Source organism: Oryctolagus cuniculus, chromosome 6 (genome assembly GCF_964237555.1).
Source record: "Oryctolagus cuniculus chromosome 6, mOryCun1.1, whole genome shotgun sequence".
NCBI classification, from domain to species: domain Eukaryota; kingdom Metazoa; phylum Chordata; class Mammalia; order Lagomorpha; family Leporidae; genus Oryctolagus; species Oryctolagus cuniculus.
The window spans coordinates 83,058,944-83,085,074 of record NC_091437.1 but is presented as its reverse complement, the minus strand read 5'-3'; the positions used below and the strand labels follow the sequence as shown (position 1 = coordinate 83,085,074).

The 26,131-nt window shown below is 40.7% G+C and overlaps 1 long non-coding RNA gene across 1 annotated transcript in view; it reads left to right on the top strand.

The window, feature by feature from the left end:
• LOC103348027 (uncharacterized) overlaps positions 1–10,312 on the top strand; it is a 31,742-nt gene extending 21,430 nt beyond the window's left edge. Inside the window, exons 2-4 of the long non-coding RNA XR_516485.3 lie at positions 4,108–4,150; positions 6,600–6,684; positions 8,682–10,312. This is a non-coding gene — a long non-coding RNA (uncharacterized lncRNA). The remainder of the gene's footprint in view (positions 1–4,107; positions 4,151–6,599; positions 6,685–8,681) is intronic.
• The last annotated feature ends 15,819 nt before the right edge of the window (positions 10,313–26,131 follow it).

Sequence of the window (26,131 nt, the reverse complement as noted above, 5' to 3'; positions counted from 1 at the left end):
GATGAGTTGTTTATTTCTGGAATATTTCATCTGACATTTTTGGGCCACAGTTGACTGGAAGAAGTAAAAGGAAGACTACTGTAGAATTCTTGTGTCATTGTAGATTGCCAGGATGGACTCAGTCAATTGCTTTTGTTTTTCTGCAATGTCCTAACTTTGACAGTTAACTCATTAAATTACAGCCTTTCCTCTTTCCCAACATAAGAATTTTAAGGCCACATATTTCTCTTAGAGTGTTTGTTAAGATACTTCATAAGTCTCATTGTATCATATTTACACTTAGTTCTAAGTGCTTTCTAATTTATCATTATTTGAAAGTATAGCTCAACTACTAAAGTGTATTTATTTTTTTAAAAGTATTTATTTTGTTAATTTGAAGGGGAGAGAGAGAATGAGAGAGAGAGGAGAGAGTGGGCTCCCACCTGCTGGTTCACTCCAAGAATGCCTACAATAGCTTAGAATGGGCTAGGTCAAAGCCAAGAGACAGGAACTCAGTTCAGGTCTCCTGTGTGAGATGCAAGAACCCCATTACTTGAGGCATCACAGATGCCTTCCAGTGTGTGAATTAGAAGGAAGCTGGAATTGAGAGCAGAACAGGAACTTGAACCCAGGCACTTGGCCATGGGATATGGGTATCCCAATCAGTGTCATAATTGTCTAAAAACCCACTGCTCAGGGAATATTTCTATTTTTCTTAATTTCCCGCTTGTTTTAGTTTATAGGCATACTATAACATACTAAACATGGTCAACATTTATAAATGCTCCAGGTGTGTTTAAGAAAGACTTGCTGATATTCTCAAAAAAGTTGGATAATAAAAGTTTCTGATTAGATCTACTAATGAAGTATTTTTTTCCTAGCTTGTAAACTATTGAGAAACATTTACTCTCTTACGTTATAAAAGACCATGTCTTCCATAAACTCTTTTCACTTCTTTGGGTTGTATTTCTCTATGTGTGTTCCCTAAAATAGCATCAGTATCACCGGGGAACTCACTTATTATTCAAATAAATAGGAACCTTTCCTCAGATTCTGAGTAGATCTAGGGTTCAAGGACCAGGACTCTGCACCATAAAGTATCTTGTAAGTTTTAAGAATCACCACGTTCCATGTTCCTAAAGTAGTAATTATGAAATGTATGAAGTTTGTATTCCTTAAATAAAAGGTTTCTGGGAACAAAAAACAAAACAAATAAACTATGTCCTCAGGGGATTGATAATTCCCATTAAAGCCAGAACAACATTAAAAAAAAAAAAAAAATTAATGCTACAAAACTTGCTCATTGGAAGATGGCTATATGATATTGTTAAATCCTAATTTTTTCTTCTTCAATCAGAATACCTTGTTGATTTATCAGGTCAATAAGATTTCTTTTCTCAAAAAGTACCTAATCACATATATTAGAAACTTCTAAAACACAACAATAACAATCAAATCAACCATGAGTGTGTAATTTATCTTTTGATTTAAAAAAAATTTTAAAGAAAAGATTTATTTATTTGTTTAAAAGTCAGAGTTATAGAGAGACAGACAGACACTCTCTCACACACACATGTACACACAGACCCTTTATCTACTGGTTAACTCCCCAGATGGCTGTAACAGCCAGGATTGGACTAGTCCAAAGTCAGGAGCCTGGAGCTTCATCCGGGTCTCTCACATGGGTAGTAGGGATCCAAACACTGGGCTGTCCTCTGCTACTTTGCCCAGGCCACCAGCAGGGAGCTGAATTGGAAGTGGATCAGCTGGGACAGCAATTGGTGCCCATAAGTGATACCGATGTTGCAGACAACACGTTACTAGACACAACACTGGCCCTAGAAGTGTATTTTTCATGGCATGTAACAGGGTCAAAATCATAATACATTCAGTCTGATTCAGGAGTCTTTTTTTTTTTTAATCTGATAAATTTTTTTTATTTCTCATTGACAGTCTCTTGTTTTAAATAATGCCAAGGAGTGCGATTATTTCAGATATGATAGTTTAATTGAATTCACATTGATTTTAGTCTGGATCATGGCATTTTGTATTACATTTTCCTCCAAATTATTTTGTATGCATCAGTTTTATATTTCTCAATAGAATATATATTTATTTTTTAAAAATCTAATGTTTTAAAAGATTGATTTATTTAAAAGGCAGAGTTATAGAGACAGACAGGGAAAGACAGAGAGAGCAATCTTTCATTTGCTGCTTCACCCCCAAAATGGCTGCAATGGCTGGAGCTGGACTGATCTGAAGCCAGGAGCCAGGAGTGTCTTTTTTTTTTTTTTTTTTTTTTTTTTTTTTTTTTTGACAGGCAGAGTGGACAGTGAGAGAGAGAGACAGAGAGAAAGGTCTTCCTTTGCCGTGGGTTCACCCTCCAATGGCTGCCGCAGCCGGCATGCTGTGGCCGGCACATCGCGCTGATCTGAAGGCAGGAGCCAGGTGCTTTTCCTGGTCTCCCATGGGGTGCAGGGCCCAAGCACTTGGGCCATCCTCCACTGCACTCCTGGGCCACAGCAGAGAGCTGGCCTGGAAGAGGGGCAACCGGGACAGAATCCGGTGCCCCGACCGGGACTAGAACCCAGTGTGCCGGGGCCACAGGTGGAGGATTAGCCTATTGAGCCGCGGCGCCGGCCCAGGAGTGTCTTTTGAATCTTCCACATGGGAATAGGGGCCCAAGGACTTGGGCTATCATCCTCTGCTTTCCCAGGTGCATTAACAAGGTGCTGGATTGGAAGTGGAACAGTCAGGACCTGAACCAGCGCCCATACTGCTATGCCACAGTGCCAGCCCCAGAATTTCCATTCTTTTAGAAAAAGTTCTCTTGTGTGCATACTTACATATCTACTCTAACATCTATTATGTAGATGGTGAATAGTGCCTTTAAATTGATAGTTTTCAAAAGTTATGTATGATTTTGCATTCCTTTTTTTAAATTTATGAGTTGCATGGTCTTGAAAAATTCCATTTCTTTCAAACAATCCCATCAAGGTGGCATGTGCCAATGCCATCTCACTACTCCAAGTGATCAATTTCAGTTCACAATTGATCATAATGAAAGGACTAAGAGTCAAAGGGAGCACATAAACAAGTCTAGTATCTGCTAACACCAACCGATAGAATAAATAAAGGGGAGAGTGATCCAACATGGGAAGTGAGATACTCAGCAGACTCATAGAATGGCGGATGTCCTAAATAGCACTCTGGCCTCAGAATCAGCCCTAAAGGCACTCGGATCTGGCTGAAAAGCCCATGAGAGTATTTCAGGCATGGAAAGCCAAGACACTCTGGCAAAAAGATCTCTGTGAGTGAGATCCCAGTGGAAAGAACAGGTCTTCAAAGAGGGAGGTGCCTTTCTCTGAAGGGAGGAGAGAACCTCCACTTTGACTATGACTGTGTCTAAACAAGATAAGAGTCGGAGAACTCAAGGGGCTTCCATAGCCTTGGAAACTCATAACTGGTGCATAGGGAGATTACTGATGCCATAAACAGGAGTGTCAATTGGTAAAGTCAACAACAGGAGTCACTGTGCACTTACTCCTCATGTGGGATCTCTGTCCTTAACGTGCTGTACACTGAGGCTTAATGCTATAACGAGTACTCAAACAGTATATTTCACTTTGTGTTTCTATGGGGGTGCAAACGACTGAAATCTTTACTTAATGTACACTAAACTGATCTTCTGTAAAAAAAAAAAAAAAAAGAAAGAAATTATCAATTCCCAACTTGACTCTCACTGGGATTAAACATGACAATAGGTCTGATCTGATTTCATCATCATTTTAAAAAAATCATCTATTATTTTTCACTTTATGTTTCTGTGTGGGAGCAAACTGTTGAAATACTTACTTAAGGTATACTAAGCTGATCTTCTGTATATTAAGATAATCGAAAATGAATCTTGATGTGAATGGAAGGGGAGAGGGAGTGGGAAAGGGGAGGGTTGTGGGTGGGAGGGACGGTATGGGGGGGGAAGCCATTGTAACACATGAGTCGTACTTTGGAAATTTATATTCATTAAATAAAAGATAAAAAAAAAAAACAACAAAGTGATAGACAAGCATTTTAAAATCCATCTATTTTCATAATGCCCATAACTGCAATATTACTTTTTCTTTCTAGGATAGAATCTAAAGAGAAACACAGTACACAGTAACTAACATATGTAAGTACTTTACAGAATGTGTCTGCATTTTGTAATTGTAACAACATACTTGTGAAAAGTCGTCTATATTTACATTTGAATAGTAGTTGAGAGAGTAGTTTAAGACATCATCATGAAAGCAAACAGGTACAATTACAGTGTCTTCATGCTCCAAAGTTTCTGTCTACACAGGAAATTCAAGCACAAAAGTGTGACCAGAAAAATACATAGGGGTGCAAAAACAAGGTCAAGACAAAATTAAAATTATGATTCTTACTGGCAAGAAATACTTATCTTTGAGAACACAGTCTTACCAGACACTGTGTGCGCGAGTCTTAAGTATCGCCCACTGATTAAAAGGGCAGGGTTTAGATAGAAGGGGGAAGATGATGACTGGTTCAACCAGAGGAAAAGATTTCCATTGTGGCCAAATAGCAGCAGGACTGTCTCAGATGCTCAGCATTCTGCTCTGTCTTGGAGTACAGTTCACTTATTCTGTTCTTGCAGTCACTGATAAAGTTTAAACACAAAGTTCTCAAGGGCTATGATTTTAAAAAACAAGGCCACCCCAAACCATGTCCTTGGCGCTGATACAATTGAACAGAACAAGGATTATTGTTTGCTAACCTTGAAGTTTATTAACTGGAGCAGCTTTTCCAGATTTGCATTGTATCCCTATTGGTCCATACCACCTTGGCATTAAGTGCAGCAACTTTATCAGAATATTAGGGAACCTCTGCTTACACTATTAAAAATGGACACCAAACAATAATTTCCTGCTGGTAAATGAAGAACAAATGATGCACAATTGTCCGCTTTTAGTCTTTGATTTAACCTATTGGACATGAATGGTGGTGGAGTAGCAATAAGCCTTTGAACAATTTGCTACAATTATGTCTAAATGCTGCATATGATGTGGCTCTTATCCAATCAGCCCTCTTGAAGGTTGTTCACCATTTTCCTGTTTCTTGGAGACATCTCAAATGGACCTCCCTCCCTCCCTCCCTTTATTCCTTCCTTCTTGCCTTCTCTCTTTTTCTCTTTCTTCTTTCCTTATGAGAGCGAGAAAGCAAGAGCACACACATGCAAGAAATAGTTCCCATCCACTGGTTCAGTCCCTAAATTTCCATAACGGCTGGGTACAGCCAGAGACTAAGACAGAAACTCAATCCGATCTCTCATGTTGCAGGCAAGGATCCAGCTACTTGAGTCATGACCTACGGCCTACATTAGCAGGAAGCTGTAAACAGGAGCTGCAGCTGTATATAGAACCCTGATAGGAGATGTGGGCATCTTAACTTTTGTTTTAACTGCTAGGCCAAATTCCTGCCCCTGAAATGGACATTTAAAGCATCCTCCCAAGCTAAACTTTAGGTATAGATCAGAGAATCAAGGAAGCATCAGAATTATACTAAGCTGTGAAAGAAGACTGGGAAGGGCTCGGTTTGTGAGATCAAATGTTACTGTAGAACATGCTCATAGTACCCCTGTTATACCATGAGACCTAGGAGGCAGCCACATTTTTCAAGTCAAAATTTTCACTGCACTATTTATATAAACTTTTTTTAAGTTGAAAAATGTCATTTGGCTGGATGTTAGTTGGACTCTATTGTTGGCATCCATTTAAAACAGGACATCCTCTTTTAATGCACCAAATTCAAGATCTGGAGTGGGCGTTTGGTGCAGTGGTTAGGGCACCGCTTAGGGCCCCCACATAACTTTATCTGTGTGCCCTGGCTTCATTGCCTCTAACACAGCTTCCTGTTCATGAGCTTACTGGGAGGGAGTAGGTGATGCTTCAAGTACTTAGGTCCCTGCCAACCTCACGGGAGACCTGGATTAAGTTATGAGTGTCTGGCTTTGCCTCAGGCAGCCCTGGCTGTTGCAAGCTTTTGAGGAGTGAACCAGTAGATGAACCTCTGTATCCATCTCTCTGTCTTTCAAGTAAAGTGAATAAAAAAATTTTAAAAATTCTAAATTCAGTATTTATGGAAAGTAACTGTGAAGCAGGATTTTAAACTTTAACATCAGCACAACATGCACAGTTTGTAACGGGGAGTCTCATGACTACCTTTGCATTGCCTTAGTCTATGAAGTGGGTTTGGAAATAGCATGCAGATATGGAAATAGAGATTAAATCCTAACAACGTATTATAACTAAGGGAAATTTCTTTCTTCTTTATGTGGAAATATTGATTGAAGATCAGCACAAATATCAATCATACAGATGAAGTTGTGCATTGCACTGTGATACTTCAGTTTCATCCAAGAGCATTCTTCTAAATGTAATGATGCTTCATAAACCAGGAAAAATATTTTCATAAGTGGATTCTTCTTAGCTAACAGCCAGTTCATCAGCATTTCTACTAAGAAATTCCTTTAAAATAATATTTTTTCTGTTATTTAAGTGTAACTTAAGACCTCTCAACTGATTATTTTCTTTTTTATTAAACCACTGAAATACAAACAGAAGAGGAGCATTTGTTCAACCCTCTGACTTCTCTAGTGAATGGCAATTATCAGCAAAATTTACCAAACTGACATAGATGATACAAGTAAGCAAATTAACTTATTACCTGCTTTATCTAATTAAGCAATCCAAATTATTTTAAATGGTACAATTTGAGATAAGAAAGAATTTATTACTGCTATAACTAAAAATTCAGGAATTTGATTCAAACACCATTTTGTGGCCTACAGCCTAAAGCAAGAGAGTTCTGACTTGAAAACTTTCCAAGTTCAACTGAGCCCAACTGGCTTGCTTGGGGTGAGGGAGTTATTAGCGATGCATTCCTGAGGAGGTGGGGGAGGTGATACTCCCTCAGAACCTCCCAAGTCCTGAAGGATGTGTCCAAAGGGGGTTGAAGGTTTGGCCAGCAGTGTGTGTGTGTGTGTGTGTGTGTGTGTGTGTCTGTAACTCTGAGTGCAGGAAAACTTCACAGAAGCTACCAGCTCTTCTTTGTGAAAAGGTGGAGTCCATCTCTCCCACAGTTAGCTGAGAGGTAAGGCAGCATAAGCAGCTCTGTTTTCTGGAGGGTGGGTGGGAGCAGTTCTCTTCCTATGTGTGACACAGGTAGGAAAGGAGAGGAGAGGAACCCGTGTGGCCAAGCAGTGCCACGGTGCTTCTCTCCTGGCTGTGGCCAGAAGGGGCTTGGTGAGCCCTTCTCCAATACTTTTATAAGAAACTCTCAGACACTAAGCAAATGACAAGTCCCACAAAAGGACAGTATAATTTAGACCTGGGGTGAGTCAGAGAAGGAACCATTGAGGAAGAAGAAGGAAGAGATAGAGGAAAGAAATGGAGAAGGAACCATGGCAGTTCCAGCACACACCTCCTATCTGCAGGGATTTGACTCTCAAGGAAAATTTCACTTCAAGGAAGGAAATGAGGACCAGAGGACCTAGCAGAACAATCGGAGTCAAGTTTCACATTCATGTACCCTCTTCCTTTTCCCTAATATTTCTCATAAATTCAAGTTGATGAAACAGTTCTTGATTATTTTTTCAAGAATGGAGCATTCTAAAAATGGTTGATTAAAGAGCCTTTTCTGAGGTCTTGGCTTCAGCAACTGGCTTTGTTTCCTTTGTTTTAGGTTTTCCCATTTTTTCAGATGGGATTATATTCAAAGTACTGCAAACATTATAGTAAGAGTCCTTCCAGTAATCTTCAGAGCTCAGTGGAAAATTGGAAATCTCAAAAATTTATGAGGAGAAAAGTACAGATTTCAGCTTTCTCTCATAACTTGGTTACAGCTTTTACAGACCAAGATTTGAAAAGAAAGGATCCCAGTAAATGTTCAGTCTAGGGATTTTTTATAGTTCCAAAACAGACGGAGACTGTGAATCAATAGTGGTTTACTTTTTCCTATGTTAAAAATTGCATCCACTAACTGTAGCAAACATTTGGCAAGCAGGCATTTCTGACCTAATAGACGATATTATGAACCTCATCCACTGTTCCCTTCTGTGCCTCCTATGTGGGCAGCACTCAGAGTTCTTGGGAAAATCTATTATCATCAAAATTCACCCAGTTCACATGGAGAAAAGTGCTCACCTAGTTGTTTAGTATAAAAGCAAAATTAAAAAAATTCTCAGTGAGCAAGGCCACTGGAAATTTCCAAAAGTCAACCTGTAGGGTTGATGGTATTTGTAGGAGTCTAAGCAAAGATTCAGGTCTATGCTTAACGGCAGTATAGATGATGACAATGAAGTGAGAGTTGTAGCAGAGCATGGTAAAAGGCCATTTCCAAGCAATCAGGACGCACAAAATATCTTCCCATGACTCCTGTTACCTATTTCTATATTGGAAAGTGGTCCAAGAGAAAGGACTTAAGACAGGAGGCTGTTTTAGGAAAGCACATGGAACAATGAACTACAATTAGGCCCATTGTCTGGGCCAGAGATTTCTGTAGAGCTGAGTTGTTTTCCTCTCGAGGCTCAGATCTTCTGAAAATTCTAATGAAACCATGAACCATCTCCCAAGTAAAATGCATGGGTGTTCAACCAATTTTAAAGTCTTCATACACTGCTTACTTTCTAACTATTTCTACAGGTAAGACATACCCATGGAGGTGAATGGCTCTGCAGAGGTGGGTTTGTCTATTTTATGAGACAGGAGCTACAGCCCATGGTGACTGGCACAGCAGACTAACAAGAAGCATATGGAGAGAAATACTGGTGTACAAGCTGAGCATTTGACTCTGATCCCGGAGGCAATGGGGATACTACTGAGTGTGAAACAGCATAATATAAATGTTTATGGGAAGCCATCACAGCAGTGGATTTGGATTCCAGTTTACACAGATTTCTCCAGTTTCCTTGAACAGTTCCAGTCCTCACAGGACTCTGATCACAGGGCCCGGGAGTTATGAAGAGAAACTGGCAGCACATTCTTGGTAACTAATTTCTTCCAACTATCTATGACTGATTCTACCAAGTCATAGGTCCACTTTGCAGAAAATGGCTCTGTCTTCATCATCCCCACCAAAGAATGCTACAGGAAGACTCTCACAGAAATTCAGTTGATCATGCAAGATGAAACCTGCATGCCTTCCTTGCATTACACAATAAAATTGGAGCGTCACAGACCCCCAACTCTTGATACAAGAAACACCTGACTTCAGTGAGGACAGAATTAGAGGATGAATTCAGCCTGATGTGTTCTTCCATATGGAAAAACTCAGATTATTTCTATGTCTCTTAGTCGTATCTACAGGACATTGGGGCTATGCAATGACGCATCTGGTGATTCTGGAAGGAGAATCTGAGCGTCGGAGTCCAGACACTTTGGTTTCGGATGAGTCGCCTTTTAGGAATAAGCGCTCCGTAGCTTTTCCCTCTAGGAAAGGTTTTTTTGCAGGGAGAGAAGGATCAGAGAGAGGTGAGAGGCAGGTCTTCCCTTGTCCTGACTTGTGCTTAGTCAAGCTGCCTTGAATGAACTCTTAGGACCAGTATGGAGAAGCTCACTTGTCTGAGGATGTGAACTATGTTCTTCAATAGTGCCTTATTCTTCATTTGCTTTATCCCATTGTCTTATTTCTCAATTGTTCAGAAATTTGATAAAGATCAGAATGGTACTATTAGGCTGTGTCAAAAACCCCAAAAGATAGCAGCATACAAAGCACGGAGAACAGCAAGCAGTCAGGGTAACTGTTCTGTTCCACCAATAAGAAGGACTTAATTAAATTGCCCAGAATGCAAAAGCTGGACAGGTTCTCCTAGGTAATATCTAAGCAGACAACTGTTATTTATGACATCTTTCTTCTTGGCACAGGTAATAGACTGTCCCCATAGTCCTAAATTTCCTTAGCCATACTCTATTTCTGCTTCCCAAGAGTGAGTGCCAATCAATCCCAGAATAGCTCCTTATTATACACTCAGAATGAAGACTCGTATATTTGATGAAAATGAAAATTACACATTTAAGTTGTCAACATTTCAAACTTATTTATCTCATTAGTTTAATGAACAAATTCAAATATTCCTCAGTAATTTTGGAAATACATGAATAATAATAATTTAAAAAGCACAATTTTGTTTTTCTTTCTTAAGGGAGGCTACTGAAGAACATTTTACTGTGCTTTCTACCCCCCAAATAATTGGTCCAGATCAAAATAGGAAAGTTGAAAAAAAATAGGAAAGTTGGCACCTTATACATCTGTTTTTATTTTCACATAATGTCATTCTAATCTATCTTGAGAGCTAGTGTTATGGTGTGTCTTGCTTACTGAATACTATGCAAACTTCTGTAAGCAACAGTGCACTTTTAAAAAGTTTTTGACTTTTAAATTTATATGATTCTACATGGCTCTTTTTTTAAAAAAATGAATAGATTTCATGTTCTCATGTAAGTGAAATTATTGACTAAACAAATGTTAATTACTAAAGCTGTATTTTGCAGGCAAAATAAGAGTTGTCACCTGAATTACTTTGGTTTTCGATCTTACATCTAATGCAGAATTTACAAAGGGTAATTCATCAATCACACTTCATTCAAGTGCTGTGCCTCTCTGTCAGGCAGATAAAGGAACATTGAGCAGAAAGGGAAAAGGCCACAAGATAAAGTCTCAAAGAGCTCCAGTCAACAACTGCTTAAAGTGAATATTACTACTCACTGAGCCTCAGGTTGATAACAGGATGTGTTAGAAAGCCTTCCTTTGCATGGAGTAGGAAAAACAAAGGGAAAAAGGTGAGGCTTACATTTCCAAGCCTGTGGGTTGGAATTTGGTGTGCTGCATGGATTGTGCTGTCTCTCCCATTAATTCTCTTTGTGCAGCTATGGACACCCATTCATTCATGAAAATACTTCCTGCAGGACTGAAATGTTCATTTTCTCACCATCAAAGACCCATTTCATCATGTGTAGGTGCTCTTCTCCAATGTTGACTATGACAGTGACTTAGCTAGGCTTGGAACATTTCAATAACCACAGATTCTCCTATCCCATTGGAATTTAATTCAGTTTTATCCATTTCTATGTGAACTAAAGCAATTGAGAATTATTTAGTAGTAATGGTCCTGAATGCAGCTGTCCAAGTTCTATGGAGATGACTGTATTTTCTTGTCTTCCTTCTACACCCAAGGTACTTTAAACAAAGTTGGTGGTGTATGGGGTTAAGCTGCTGCTTAAAATTTCCACATTTCATATCAAAGTGCCTGGTTTGAGACCTGGCTCTTCTGCTTTCTATCCACTTCCTGCTAATGCACACCCTGGGTGGCAGCAGATGATGGTCAAAGTACATGGTTCCCTGCCATTCACGTAGTAGACCCTGGTTTTGCACTGGCCCAGTTCTGGCTGTTGCAGGCATCTGGGAAGTGGACTAACAGATGGAAGAGCTCTCTCTATCTGTCTCTGTCTTTCAAAATGAAAAAGAAGGAAAATAAATTAAAAGAAAAACTTTGTGGAAAATAGAATAAAAATATTAACTTTGGTGCAAAAATATTTGAAAGTATATATACAAAGAATCTTTGAAAAGTTCATGAAAATGAATATTATGAAAATAACCATGCATGGATTTCAACATATTTGTACCAAAATGAAATTGTCTTTCCACTTCCATTTCCACTTTTTTTTAAAACTTTTATTTAATGAATATAAATTTATTTAATGAATATAATGAATATAATGAATATAAATTTCCAAAGTACAGCTTACGGATTACAATGGCTTCCCCCCCTCCCACCCTCAACCCTCCCCTCTCCCACTCCCTCTCCCCTTCCATTCACATCAAGATTCATTTTCGATTCTCTTTATATACAGAAGATCAGTTTAGCATACATTAAGTAAAGATTTCAACAGTTTGCTCCCACACAGAAACATAAAGTGAAAAATACTGTTTGAGTACTAGTTATAGCATTAAATCTCAATGTACAGCACACTAAGGACAAAGATCCTACATGAGGAGGAAGTGCACAGTGACTCCTGTTGTTGACTTAACAAATTGACACTCTTGTTTATGGCATCAGCAATCACCCTAGGCTCTTGTCATGAGCTGCCAAGGCTATGGAAGCCCCCTGAGTTCACTGACTCTGATCATTTTTAGACAAGGCCATGGTCAAAGTGGAAGTTCTCTCCTCCCTTCAGAGAAAGGTACCTCCTTCTTTGATGACCCGTTCTTTCCATTGGGATCTCACTCGCGGAGATCTTTCATTTAGTTTTTGTTTGTTTGTTTGTTTTTTCCCAGAGTGTCTTGGCTTTCCATGCCTGAAATACTCTCATGGGCTTTTCAGCCGGATCCGCATGCCTTAAGGGCTGATTCTGAGGCCAGAGTGCTGTTTAGGACATCCGCCATTCTATGGGTCTGCTGTGTATCTCACTTCCCATGTTGGATTGTTCTCTCCCTTTTTGATTCTATGAGCTAGTATTTGCAGACACTATTCTTGTTTATGTGATCCCTTTGATTCTTAGTCCTATCATTATGATCAATTGTGAACAGAAATTGATCACTGGGACTAGTGAGACGGCATTGGTACATGCCACCTTGATGGGATTGAATTGGAATCCCCTGGTATGTTTCTAACTCTACTGTTTGAGGCAAGTCAGCTTGAGCATGTCCCGAATTGCACATCTCTTCCCTCTCTTATTGCCACTCTTATATTTAACAGCGATCACTTTTCACACTTTTCAGGTAAGCACTTTTTTTTTTTTTTGTGACAGTCAGAGTGGACAGTGAGAGAGAGAGACAGAGAGAAAGGTCTTCCTTTTGCCATTGGTTCACCCTCCAATGGCCGCCGCGGCTGAAGTGCTGCGGCCGGCACACCGTGTTGATCCGAAGCCAGGAGCCAGGTGCTTCTCCTGGTCTTCCATGGGGTGCAGGGCCCAAGCACTTGGGCCATCCTCCACTGCACTCCCTGGCCACAGCAGAGAGCTGGCCTGGAAGAGGGGCAACCGGGACAGAATCTGGCGCCCCAACCGGGACTAGAACCCAGTGTGCCGGCCCCACAAGGCGGAGGATTAGCCTATTGAGCCACAGCGCCGGCCTTGCAACTTCTTATTTAGAGTCAAGTAGGCTGTGCATGGTCCTGGAGAAGAGAGACAGTGCAATTATGCCCTACATACATGTGCCTGGGAAATTTTTGACACTTGTGCTAGTTTCTACAGCCCTGAGCTGGTCATACCTTTCAGCCCTGTCTTCCTGAGCAGCTCAGTGTACCCAAAACTCTGCCCCATCCTGTACATTAGCTGCTCAGCCTCTTTGAGAACACCCCTCAACACACACACACCTGCCAACCTACCCATCCTAGAAGCAGAAGCAAGGCTGGGCAGAGCTGCAAGCCCTCTGAACATATTCTTTAAAAGTGGTGCCTTAGGTAATTTGTTGAAAGGCTATGATGGAAAAAATAGCTTTAGAGGAGGCACAGTGAAGCAAGATGGTGAGACATGCAGGGTCATTTTGCCAGGGACCTTCTCTCCGGTCCACTTGCAGTGTTAGAAGTTTACTTCCTTTGCTTAGGAATACAGCACAGTCCTTGTTACAATTTGTCAGACATGTCACTGGGCCAGGAAGCAGCTTCCTGAGGGCTTCAGGAAGGACTAGAACCTTTCTTTAGCTTTCTTTGGAGGAGGCATTCACCAAAGGCTTTGATGCAAGTGCAAACTGATCTGTCTGCCAGCAGAAGCAACAGGTGCATCACCTGAGTGCATCATCTGACTTTCTAGGCAAGCAGATGGACCCTACCTTTGGGCAGAAGACAGTATTTCCCAGAGCGGGGGCAATAGCAGGAGAAAATGGCCCAAAGGGAGCCTCCCTGTGAATCTGCAGTTCCTGTCTGCAAGCCTGTGGCAGAAACGTCAGAGAAGCAACCAGGTTAGGGTACTAGGTCCTGGGAGAAGCAGCTGTCATCATAGGCAGTCTTCCTCCGTGGGTCTGTAACATGTCTGAAACTTACAGAGGATATAGAGGTGGGAGATGAAAGGCACCTGACAAAGATCCTCCCTTCCTAAATGTCAGCAAGGCCTCTCTACGTTCTTTGTGTCTGGGCCATGTCCTTGGGCCTTGTCTTCACAAGCAAGGCTCCTGCTAAATCAACTTATTAAGAACCCTATTTGAACAAAATTCCCCACCTCCCCCACCATCCTCCAGCAGACAGCTGACCACCCTGGTCTGCCTGCCTTCAGCAAGAATGCTATCAGGTTGGTTTAGCCAACTCTCTGACCCCTGCCCCTCACTGACTGCTACTATTTCTTTTTAGTGCTTTTCCAGCTACAGACTACCACCCTGCTCCTAGGCTAGAGATTATTTTTTCTTGTTGAGTTCAGAGTTGAGCCTATCCTATACTGAGGACTCTTCTCCCCATTGCAATAGTTCCTGGAAACATTTGGTTTTGCTGCCTTAGCACCATTAAACTCCAGTTGTCTTTGATGGATAAGCTGGCAAATGAGGTGACTATGGAGGATAACAGATATGGCCTGGAGCAAGAACCATGAGGAGGGATCCTTGACAGAAAGAGCCTGGGCAGTCTAGCCGAGACAGCATAGAAACAGGGCTCACTCAACTAAGCCCTGTTGAAGCTGACATGGATCGTGCCCCAGCTCCAAACCAGCCAGGAGCAAGGAGTACCCTGACCCTAACTGCAGAAGACCCCTTACTGCCTTGTTAGGGACTTCACCCACCTGCATGGCTGCCATCAATGTGACCTATATGTGACCTGCCTGGGGTGGCAGTAGTAAGCATCACCATTTTGAACATGCTGTCTGCACAGAACACTGGGTTGGATGCAAATCTAAGTGTCATGTGACAAGTGAAAAGCGCCACACCCAACTGCACAAAACCCTCTGCCCAGATGCCCATGTTGAGCCACTGAGGGAACCTCTTCTCATGGTGCTGTATCGTTTGTGATCAAGCCTAATCCCCACAAAACCTTGTCTGGGTTGCACACTGGTCTCTGGTCAATTTCCGTAACAAGGGAGTTCAAGAATCTTGGGTAGGTAACAAAGCTACGAATGATGACCAAAGTGAATGTCACATTTCAGTTCAATTAACTGACTGATTGATTGGCATATCTTTGAATTTATCTCTAGATAAGAATGCCCAACAGAAATATAATGGGAGTTACGTATAATTTCAGCTTCAGTTTTTTATTAAAAAGTTATATATTTGAAGTGTGTGTGTGTGTGTGAGAGGAGGGTGGGGCACTGAGTGATCTCCCGTTCAATGGTTTACTCCTTAAATGCCCACAATAGCTGGAGCTGAATGGAGCCAAATCTAGGAGCTAGGAACTCAGTTCATGTTTCCCTCACGGGTGGCAGGGTCACAGTTACTTAAACTATTACTTGCTGCCTCCCAGGTTGCTCATTAGCAGGAAGCTGGAACAGGAGCAGAGCTTGTACTCCAATCCAGACACTGTGATAGGGGATGCAGGCATTCCAACAGGCATTTTAACCAGTGACAAAATATCCACCTTAATTCTCATCCCTTACCCCCCCCCCTTCTCTCTCTCTTTCTTCTATCTATTTGGGTTTAATTTACTACTTCTTTCTTAGCTCCCTAAAGTGGTTTTTAGGTCATTGACTTTAAGTGTTCTTATTTAAGAGAAATATACCCACTTTCAATTTCTTTGATATAGTGCTTTAACTTTATGTCAAAAATTTTCATATTGTGTTAGTATAGATAATCCAAATAGCATACAGGCCTGAGGTAACAGTGTTGGGACCCTCAACCAATACCACCAAACACCTGCTGTAGTTTCATTGTGTCTTCTACAAGTACTTGGCTTGTCTTATTAACACATTTTCTTTCATATAGAGCATTGGGAATCATTTCTTTAGATTTTTTTTTCCTAATGGAGAAAGATGCTGGTGTTCGAAAAAGAAAGAAGTCTTCAGAAAAAGTATTGAGTAAAACAATTTGCAAGTGTAATTACAAAACATCATTGAGGGGCTGGCACTGCGGCCTAGCAGGTAAAGCTACTGCCTTCAGTTTTGGCATCCCATATGAGCACCAGTTTGAATACTGGCTGCTCCACTTCTGATCGAGCTCTCTGCTGTGGCCTGGGAAACCAGTAGAAGATGGCCCAGGTCCCTGGGCCCCTGCACCTGTGTGGGAGACCCAGATGGAGCTCCTGGCTCCTGGCTTTGAATTGGCTCTGCTCCAGCCATTGTGGCCATCTGAGGAATGAACCAGCAGATGGAAGATACCTCTTTCTCTCTGCCTCTGCCTCTCTGTAACTCTGCTTTTCAAATAAATAAATAAAATCTTTTAAAAAATTATTGAAATCCCTGAAATGCAATGAATAGAAGTGGATAAAAGAGCAGGCAGCACCTGACATGTCCCAGGTGTAAAAGTATGGGAGAGACCTGGGATTAAACTGTGGCTCACTTCTAGCTCCTCTGTGGCAGTAAGCAAGGCAGTGTGCAGTGTTGAAACTGCTTTATCATCTGGGAAATGGAGATAATAATAATGCGTCCCTAACTTCTTTAGTACACGTTGTTCAAGTAACTCCAAGTCAAACACAAATATTCTGCTCTTATAAAATCTTGTTTGTCAATAAATTTAACTTGCTAAGTAAAGTAAAAAGAAAACATAAAACAAGAAACAGATGTAAGTACATAGCGCAAAGTCTTCTGGCTCATAGGAGACACGCAAAAAAATAAATGCCTTTCCTCTGCTTATCTCTTTAAAGTGGGAAAAAGAATCTAAAAACCACCAACTGGTTTAGCGTTTTGCTGCTGCCTAGGAAAATACACAAAATATGTAATATTTAATTGATGACATAAGCAAACTGTATGAGATTTTTGAGCTAAGCTGAATTTACCAGGAAGGAATCACAGAGAGAAAATTTCATATCTCATAAGGGCGGATTTTTGATTGACAGACCATGCTCCAAGACCAACCTGCGGAAGGTTTGTCCTGCTGGCTTCTGTCTGGTTGCTGAGTGCAGAGCATTCCAGCTGCTTCCAGCAGGCGTGGGGGATCCTTTGTGACCATCTGAACAGTTACTATTTTTATTTTCCTCTTCTTCCTTTCTGCTGGGCTCAGAATCAGGCAGAGGGAAACAATGAATGACAAACACCCTTTACTCTAGCCTTCTACCTCTGCCTTTGCTGACTGCTGGCTTCTTAAGGACTAGCTTCCAGGTAACACTGCTATAGTAGACAAAGAACCAAACAGTGATTAGAGTTTCTGGCAACCACGAAACACATCATTAATCACTTTAGTTAATACCAATGATGTCAACAAAGAACTTGGCAATATTTCTTGTAATATAAATGCAGATAAAATGGAATCACAGAGTCTGAGTGTCAGAAGGGATTCTGAATGGGTAATTTTCAAGGGGGAAGCTATTCATAAAGTTAATCAGCTTTTTCTTTTGCAGAAATTATCAAAAATTTTTATGTATTAATATATGGCAAATCTCCAAGAGTGAGAAGATAGTAAACCATATGTCACAAACTTTTTATGGCATTAACTCCTCTTTTCTTTCATATGACGGGTGTTCCTTAGAACTCACTTTGGAATTCTTAGAGTCCTGTAGAATCCAGGATTCGGGAATCTTGTGCTTGAATTTCTTCTGTAGTGATTTTTTTTTTTTTTGTATTCGAGTATCATTACTGCTTGAGCATAGGGATTTCTCACTTTGTAAAATAACTAATTTAATCCAAAGTCAGCATTCATTTTTATGCTGTTAGCTTATTGACTTGATATGTATGTGTAACCTAAAACTCATGGCGCGGTAGATAAACTGCTTGATAATAGTCTAACTGTACTGGTCAATGAATAAATGCTAGCATTCACAGAGCATTGATGCCCCACCACTGGGTTTGGAAGTTGCTTTGCCATATTACATAGGTTTTATCACTAACTTAAAGCAGTGGCTGACAAACTTCTTCTTCAGAGGCCAGAGAGTAAATGTATTAGGCTTTGCAGGTCATATGGTCTCTTTTGCAACTACTTCACTTTGCCGCTAGCATACTAGAAAAACGAGCATGGCTGTTTTCCAACAAAGCTATTGAAAACAGGCAGCTGGCCAGGTTAGATCCATGGGTTGTGGTTTGCCCACCCATCACTTAAGTGAAGACAAAGAACATGGTTCTCAGATGTGCAGCTAACACAAAGCTGTGAGGAGGTGGTTGCATATTACTCTGACCCAGTATTATGTTGAGCACACCCAAAATGGCAGCTTTTTAAAATAGTTGATTTTATTCTGCCACATGATTGAGTTTCCAAATTACCCAGAGGGAAATGATGCCCAAAAGGCACAAGATTAAAATTTAAAAAGATATATATGATCACTTTTTTTTTTCAAGAAATAGTTTGGAACACATAAAATGTGGAAAAAATAGAGTGAAACTCAAGGCATAGAGTATAAAGATAGTCTATAATTAAGATGGTAAATTGGAAACAGATTTACCTGCTTTTCCTGCCTAATCCCTAATAAATTGGATTAGACAGATATATAATGGATAGATAGACAGATAAACAGAGAGACAAATACCCATAAAGGAAGAGAAAATGGAAGAGAAGACAATTGACAAGCTGGGAAGAAAGGGCTTGAATGACCACTGAATCAGCCTGCCCATGACAATGGGAACACTGACTGCAGGCAGCTGAGAAGCTCCTGTTTGATACTGGACATACTCCTTGGAGTAAGCGCTGGTAGCACTGAAGACCCCTGAAAAATGACTTAAGGTGGCTGACACCTGGAAGACTTCAAGAAAGCACTTCAAGAAGTTGGTAACTCCAAGATTTCTCTCCTGCTCAGGTAGAAGACAGCATCTGGGTCTCTGGTGAGGGTGAAACCATGTGCCTCAGGTTAGTCAGGAGAACTTTTGGGTGGAGCTGAAAGCTGGTATTCTCCATCAAATCATGACCAGCCTTCTTCCCCCAGCCTGACCTGAGAAGCTGGATTCTTCACTCCAGGGAGAGATTAGAAAATTCCTCTCTGTCAAGCTAAATCACTTCTGGACAAATGAGTGATATGGGTAATAACACTGGGGATTCTCCAATCCAGTGACAGAACCAGATCAATCTGCAGCGAAGCACAGAGTTGACAAACTCCATGTGCCTTTGTAGAGGTTCTAATGAACTATTTGGTGCCCAAGCAGGACCCAAGTGAGAGGAGAAAAAGAATAGTCTTTGGAGGATACGAGACAATATAGGAAAATGATAACTTATAAAATAAAGTTGAAAGCTATTATCAGAGAGATACGAGAAACTATTGATGAGTCAGGATTGAGGTGCTACACACAGAAGAGCACTCATGGATCAAAATAAGTGGTCTGAACACTCTTGGAAATGAAAAGTACAAATGCTGTGGCACAATGAGTTAAGCATCTGCTTGGCACACCTGCGTCCCATATTGGAGTACTTAGGATTGAGTCCTGCCTCTGCTCCCTATAAAGCTTCCTGCTAATGCACACCCTGGAGGCAGCAGATGAGAGAGCAAGTGCTTGTGTCCCTTCCACAGACACGGGAGACCTGGATGGAATTTCTGACTCAAGGCTCTGCCCTGGCCCAGTCCGAGCTCATGCAGCACTTGGAGCTTTTCTCTCTCTTTTTCTCTCGAAATAAAAGAATTTGTCTGTATACATAAATGCAGAAATGGGTACCCCAGAAAGTTCTCAGAGAGTAGAATAAAAGACAAAATATGGAAAATGGGGAGAAATGATGGGCAAAATGAAAAAGTGATTCCAGATATTTCAAATTATGAGTAACAGGGGATGCAGGAAGGAAGAAATATGACTTCATAGGTGAGAAAAATATTGATGAAGGAACTCAATTGATGGGCATTTTGTACAGTGCTTAAGATGCCATTTGGGATGTTGCATCCTATATTGAAGTTCAAGTCCCATCCACTTCTGATTACACTTTCCTGCTACTGCACACCCTAGGAGGCAGCAGGTGATAGCTCAAGTACTTGGGTTCTTGCCACCCATATGGGAGACCTGGATTGAATTCCAGGCCCCTGGCTTCCGACTGGCTCAGCCCTGGCTGTTGTAAGCATTTGGGGGAGTGAATCAGCAGATGGGAGATCTATTTCTATGATTGTCTCCATCTCTCTGCTTTTTAAATAAAAATAAAAACTACTTATATAAAAATACATTTTGAGATAATGTCCTAGCACTGAGGGACTCAAATTTTCAGACTGAAGATGCTCACAGAGTATCCAGATGCAGTAAAGGAAAACAGATGGACAGCAAGACATATCATTGTGAAATTTCATAGCCCGTGGACAAAGGGAAGCTCAGCATGTTCCTCAGAGAGAAAATTATAAGACTATACATGCAAGTGCAATAAGCTGACTGACATCAGACTTCTTATTAGCAACCCTGGAACCTGGAAGACAGTAGAGCAATGCCTTCACAGTCTCAGGGAAAGTGAATCTTAACATTGTAATTCTGCCATGAAAACCACTAACTAAACAAGAAGTCAGAATAAGAACATTTTTGGGCATTCCAAATTTCAAATAGTTCCAGACATTTGGCATAACAGTTAAGCCACGGTTGGAATGGATGCCTGCTTCCCATATAAGAACCCCTGGATTCAATACCTGGGTACAGTTCCCTATTCTAGCTTCCTGCTAGCATGCAACCTACGAGGCAGCCGGTGATGGCTTAAGTAGCTGAGTGCCTGCCACCCACCTGGAAAATCCCGGTTGAGTTCCCAGTTCCTGGCTTTGACCTGAACCAGACCTGATGATTGTAGGCATTTCAGGAGTGACTCAGCACACGGGATATTTCTCATTGTCTTTGCCTCTCTGCCTCAAAAATAATCTCAGATGAATGACTGTCCATGTACCACTTTTTAGGGATCTACAAAAGAATGCTTTATAACAGAATAAGAGAGTAGGCCAGGAAAGAGGAAGTCTTGGGATCCAGGAAACAAAGGCACAATAAAAAAAAAAAAAAAAAAAAAAAGAAGTGAAAAAAAAAATATCCAGGATGAGAAAAGAGGTCCTGGGTGAACACCTGGGTCTGATTAGAGGCAGTCAGAAGCTCTGGGAAAGATCCTGTTAAGAAACTGTTATCCTGATAAATATAGCAAGTATTGGATGAATTGAGAGAAGGTTTATACAACTGGGGAAGAAAAGAACATTGAAAACCAACCAAATAAACAAAAGCAATGACTAACTCCAAGGAAAACAAAAAGGTTCGCGGGAGAGGGATACTATATGACTCAGCTGAGTATTACATTCATTGTCACAGTTGTGTAAACACGATATATTCATAATGAAAATTGTAATGTAACGACATCGGGACATTGTGAGGAGTGAAATATGCATATACGTGTTGTAGGTGGGGACATGTTAGTGAAAGAAAACTTCAAATTTGTAGCATGAAGTCAATAGATAATGCTTAAAGCCACAAAACAAAGAAATATAAATGTCTTTTTTGTTTTTTTCCCTAAAGAAACTTTTTATTTAATGAGTACAGATTTCATAAGTACAACTTTAGAAATATAGAGATTCTTCCCACCATACTCACCCTCCCACCCCCCACTCTCACCCCACCTCCTTCTCCCTCTCCCATTCCCAGTCCTGTTCTCCATTAAGATTCATTTTCAATTAACTTTATACACAGAAGACCAACTCTATACTAAGTAAAGACTTTAACAGTTTGCACACATATACACAACATATAAAAACTGTTTGAGAACAAGTTTTACAGTTAATTCTCATAAAATATCTCATTGAGGACAGAGGTCCTGCATGGGGAGTTAGTGCACAGTGAAATATATCATTTTGAACAAGGTGATACCAAAAGAATCAGCTTAAAGAGTTAAAATACCACTTTCTTTTCTTCTACCACACCATTTCTTCACTAGTGGCAGAGATCATTATAGCTTTCCAAAACATCCTTGAGCCCAGCCTGTGTCCTCCCTTAACCACACTTTCATTCTCTCCCTAGAGAAAATATTATGTCTCTTACAATGCTCCACTGGCTTCTCATTACAGTTATATCAGCTGTATATGCATTCACAGAGAGTTCAGTTTTGAAACTGATTTGAAATAAAATATACTCTGCTCTTTTGCATCTTGGTAATGTTACTGAATATTCTGATTGTGAGATTTGGGTATGTTTTTGCCTGTGAAAATAGGTCATTTATTTTTGCTGAGCTGTGTACAGTATTCTATTATTTGAATAATTTTTTAAAAAGGAGCATTCACCAAATAGCGTATGGAATTTAATTTTTAAAAGACAGTAAGATGTAAGCTATTTCATGTGAAGAAGTAGTCATGTTTAAACTAGAATAAACCATTTGCAGGAATGAGAAAGTTTTCTTTCATAATTGTTTCATGGGTGAACATTTTTTTGACACTAGGTAACAGAATAAGGTTATATAGAAACCACAGTAAGATTTCAGTTAAATATAAAATGGTTTTTCCAACAGTTCAAGTGATCTAAACATAAATGTACTGCCTTGGGGATCTCAAATCTCCCATTCTAGAAGTGTATGTGTAGAAGCCATGGGAGGCCCAAGTATGGAAGTTACAGATGGACCCTTGCTCTGGTGGAAATTGGATTCCATGATTACTAAGGCCCCTTTCAACCCTCAAATTCTTCCCCTCTCTGACCTCTTCAGGTATTGAAGGTGACCTTAAAGACCTGACAGCACTATGTGCACAGAGAACCTGTTGTTCAAAGGATTGGTGAGCAGCTGTTTTCAATTTCCATTGTTGACAGACCAAGAGGAAATGGCCTTTGGTTGAAGCAGTGGAAATGTCAGAGGAGAGGAAACATGAACACTGAGGGCCTGACACAGTAGAATAATTCCTGGAGATTTTAAGTATTTGGTACTTGTCTTGCTTTAATGATCTAGGCACACGATGCCATTCAACTTGTAGAAGCTATGTACCCATCAACTTTCAAACACACACATACACACACCCTCACACATGAGGGTATTTCAAAAAGTTCGTGCAAAAATTGGAACTAAAAGAGTTTATTTTTGTGCAAGATATTTTGGCATCTATGCATAAATTTTTCATAAGGTGCATTTTCCATTAAATTTTTTGATGACCACTCCTATGCATGATTTCAATTTTTTGCAGCAAAAATAAACGTATCATTTAATCATGTTTTTTCACAAACTTTCTGACGTACTGTGGTGTATGTGTATAGGTAGATTGATAGATGCTGGAAAGATTGTATTTTTTAGACATCAGGAGTCAATTCCTGGAAACTTGGTATAGGCTGAGCCTATTTCTCAAAAGACTGAAATCATTGGAAAAGTCTCAGCTCCCAGGACAGTAAGATGATTTGGGTGGAGTGGACCTCCTTAGGGAGCCCTCTATTTTCCAAGTCAGGAAAGCAGAGAGCTTTGCTTCCATCTGCTTCATACAGAAAATGTGAGGGCTTTGTCTAAGGCCCTACCCTCAGTAACTGCTCTGAATGTCCTACCTTTTCTTCCTCACCACACTACCCAGCTGCCTTCCCATTTAGGTTGGTGGACTAATTTCTCTCTTCTCATTTAGGGCTCTAGACTAATTTCTTGAGAATTCACAGTCTTGTGGGCATGTATAACTGAAAGTGAATCTTATGGTAATTCTGTTATAATTGCTTTTAAAGTGTTCCTTCAGAAAAAAAAATCTCTTTATAGTTTTGCCACTGATAAATATCTTGGATGGGACATTGAAAACTCAGAATGGAAACTATTGTAAATCATGATCATGGAATCTGAAGCTAGAAGGAATCTGAGGCAACATCTCACTGTAACTATTTTTCATGAATGAGAAAACAAAGGTGAATTTTTGGATTATTTTATCAATATTTCATAGAGCAAATTAGTGAAATTCCCACCCCACCCCCACCACCTCTACAAAACCTCATTCCCTCCTTCAGTGTGCCATGCTTTGTCAGAAATGATATTTGTCCCCTTTGATTTCTTTTTCAGAATACACAAAATCCTGAAATCCCTTAACAATCTGTTAGCACGTATAACTATTTTTTTTTAAGATTTATTTTGTTTATTTGAAAGACAGAGTTACAGAGAGAGGAAGAGACAGAGAGAGGTCTTCTATTCGCTGGTTCACTCCCCCGTTGGCTGCAATGGCTGGAGGTGCGCTGATCCAAAGCCAGGAGTCAGGAGCTTCTTCTGGGTCTCCCACGTGAGTGCGGGGCCCAAGGACTTGGGCCATCTTCCACTGCTTTCCCAGGCCATAGCAGAGAGCTGGATTGCAAGAGGAGCAGCTGGGGCTAGAACCAGAGCCCATATGGGATGCCGGTGCTTCAGGCCAGGGCTTTAACCCGCTGTGCCACAGTGCCGGCCTCAGCACCGTGTAACTCTTACCGATTATACATTTCACTTAATTTGGCTTATCTCTAAGAGAAATATTTTATCCCACTTATTTTACTGTCTCTGCTTAATTATGTTATTATGATGGATATATCATTTTGATATAGACAGTTTTATTAATACTGTCTATGAAAATAATTTCAGCATGATTACTAAATTTATTAATAGTCAAAAGAACCAAGCCAGCAAAAGAAATGTATAATATTTTCACAGCATCCTCAATGTTTTCCATTTTAAAGTATTTCACTAAAGAGAATGACATTTTGCATAATTGTGAGAAGTCCGTAGTTTTCTGAGAATAATTTAAGTGTGTACTCTAACATCATCATCACATCAATTAATATATTCACATATATTTTAGAACAACTAAATGAATACATTTACAGATTATAAAGGGGTACCACATGAAATAATATGCTTGCTGATTGTAGTATCATTTTAGCAGAATTATAACTACCAACTTTCTCTGTTTCAATATAGCTTTTGAAGGGCCAATATGTGTGGTCAGCAGGATTCTAAAGCTGCCCCAAGGATTTTGGTCCTCCAGTTATTCAGCTCAAAGCTAATCTAGGTACTGCTCTAGAGGGACATTTCAAATGGAATTAAGGTTATTAATCAGATAACCTTAAAATAGGGAGATTATCCTGGATTATCCGGATGTGCCCAGGGTAATCCATGAGACTTTAAATGCCAGGAGGAAGGCAGAAGCCAGCTGGAGTGCGAGGCCCAGGAACTCAGAGAGATGGGAAGTGAGGGAGGGCCCAGTCCGTGGCTGCTGGAGAGGAATCAGAGAGTGGAGGTATCTGGAGGCTCAGGACCCTGGTGACAGCCAGCAAGGAACAAGGGTCTCCATGCCACGACTGCAAGGACCTGAGCTCTGCCAATACCTGTCCGGCCTGGGAAGCCATTCCTTTCCTAGAGCCTGCGAGAAGTAACAAAGCTCTGCTCGATGCCTGGATGGCAGCCTAGGGAACATGCGGGGCAGCGCTACAAGCTGAGCCCGCTCAAACGTCTGACCTTCAAACTGCAAAATACGCTCATGTTTAAGTTTGTGATTTGTTCTGGCTTCTAGAGAATGACTGGATAACAGGTACCAACATACAGCTAGATGGGGGATTTAGTTTTAGTGTAGTAGCCCACAACAGTTTATTTTATATATTATATATGTATATTATATATATATGTTGGAGCATGGAATGTGATAAGAATTTTTCATTAGCTGCAAAACACTGTTTTATTCTTTTGTGTGTGCATGTGTGTGTGTGTGTGTGAGAGAGAGAGAGAGAGAGAGAGAGAGAGAGAGAAACTCTTCTTGCTGGTTTGCTCCCCAAATCCTGCAGCTCTGGGCTGAGCTGGGCTGGGCTGGGCTGAGGCTGGAGCCCACAGTCAGGAATTCATTCTGGGTCTCCCACCCAGATAAGTGGTAGGGCCCCAAGTGCTTGAGCCATCGCCTGCTGCCTCCCTGGGAGTGCACTGGTGGAAAGCTGGAGTTGGAGTGGAGCTGGGAATTGTGCCCAGGTACTACTGTGGGATGCAAGTGTCCTAACCAGCATCTCGACTGGTAGACACACAACTGCTCCGACGAACTCCGATGAACAACCTCTCTGCTGAAATCTCCTCGCATTTCAAAACAACTAGAGGGTTCCCAATACAGAAATGATAAATGTTAGAGGAAATGGAAGTGCTTATTACAGTGATCTATCATGACACATTGTACACATGTAAGGAATTATCCCATTATACCTCATAAATATCTGACAACCGAAAA